We start from the raw sequence: 1,870 nt of genomic DNA on the forward strand, positions 1-1,870 counted from the left end.
GCTTATTCTGAAACAACTCCAAAAAGAAAAGTTGTGTTTCTTCACGACAACTCCTGCTTTCATTCCATTTCTTCATGAGATGGACATTGAGTTCAAAAACTGGCCTTGCATCATTAGCTGTGTGATCTTGAGCAAGTCACATAACCATTTCCTCGTGTAAAGAACAGGAGAAGGAGACTTATCTTTTAATAGGATTTGTAAAAATGTGGCACACCTTATGAACCACAGATTCAATTTTTCTTCTGAGACCAAAGGGAGAAGTCAAATTTACGTATTGAAAGAATAAATCCTAATGGAGCAAGGTTTCTGCTATATCTTTTTATTTGCTTTTTGAAATCAGGAAACAGATTTTCCTTTGCAAAGGGGCACCTCTCTTACACAGTTAGGCAAACAAAGAATCTTGATATTACACATGACACTCTATTCTGTAGCCAAGAATATCATTGTGCGATTTTATTTTTGAAATTTGACAGAATTTTTATTTCACAGTAACCTAATATTTTCGATAAAAGTGAGCTGGCAGTTGAAAATGGGTGATGTTGGAGTAACAGTTAACTAGATCATGGAATGATATGTTCATAGTTAGCCATAGATGGCAGAAGACTTTACAATGGAGCTCTGAAGTTCTGACATGGCACTTAAAGCTGAAAGTTGCTACGTTACCACAAAAGTGAACACAGATTGAAATGACCAATATTAAAAATTTATATACATAGGTTTATATTTTATTTCTCCCATGTCATATTTACAGCTGAATATAAATTAAAGGACTGCTTGCTCACCAAAGCCAAATGCTTTGTGTGGTAAGATTCGCCCAGCTGGCTCACAAGAGAAGCATCCACTCCTTGGCACAGGTTTTGGAATTTTCCCAGCCTTGAGCTCATCAATAATTTCTTCAATATCCTTAGGTGTCAGATCCTCATAGTAGCTGTCATTTATTTGTACCATTTATTTGTCATTCACACAGGCTCCTAAACATTCCACCTCTATAAGAATGAAAAGTTTGCCAGGTGTAGTGTCCTCAAACTTTATTGCAAGCTTTTTCTGAATGGCCTCCAGTATGCTGTCAGTTTCGAAGCATGCAAGGTGTAGTAGTGCAGACCTGAATGTGACACTTTCCAACTGGCTTTTGTGGATACACTGTTTAAAAAGTGGCTATTTCACATACTCTCATTGGAGATAAATGAGAGTAGGTTGTAAATTTCTGCATCCTTGTTCATCCATTCTGTCTTTGGGCTAAATCCAGGACTGGAAGCACAGCTGCTGCTTTACGCCCTTCTGGATAATTGGGTTTTTTTTTTGTTTTGGGGTTTTTTTTTGTTTTGTTTTGTTTACAATTGCTTTTATTCTTTTATAGTTTTCTGGTATGAAATCAAATGGAGTATCTGGGTTATTCTCAGGAGTATCTCTGTGCACAAATAAAGCTCCTCCAGCTCCCTTTTGCACTACTGTCTCATGCAAATTCCTTATATGTTTTCCCCACCTGGCAGTGAGGCCAGCCGCCTGGCAGGACTACTGCAGAGAAGAACAGGCCAGGCTAAACTGTTTGTCTTTCACAGTGGCACCAGGTGAGAATCATGGTGTAATTTTTAACCGTAATCACGATCCAAAGACACGTAGACTAGTTGGTGACAAGTTCACTTCTATTATGACACAGTATCAATTGACCAATGCAATAAATAGAGCTATTTGTTATTGGTGGGATTGAGAAAGTTGGGCAGAATAATGTAGTTGATTCCTTCTCAAGCATCCTCAAGAATAAAAGAAAAGAATCTTGGTTCAACGAAGTATTCAATTCTTTGAACATGCCGATATGTGAGACTGAAAATCCATAAGAACCATCAGCCCTAAAAAGTTGGGGAAATTTTTA

General features: G+C 37.6%; 1 pseudogene; it reads right to left on the reverse strand.

Moving 5' to 3' along the window:
* Positions 1–762: 762 nt before the first annotated feature.
* LOC120615675 (NADH dehydrogenase [ubiquinone] flavoprotein 2, mitochondrial-like) lies at positions 763–1,537 on the reverse strand (annotated as a pseudogene).
* Between the last annotated feature and the right edge of the window lie 333 nt (positions 1,538–1,870).

This window comes from Pteropus medius, unplaced genomic scaffold (genome assembly GCF_902729225.1).
Source record: "Pteropus medius unplaced genomic scaffold, Ma_sr-lr_union100, whole genome shotgun sequence".
NCBI classification, from domain to species: domain Eukaryota; kingdom Metazoa; phylum Chordata; class Mammalia; order Chiroptera; family Pteropodidae; genus Pteropus; species Pteropus medius.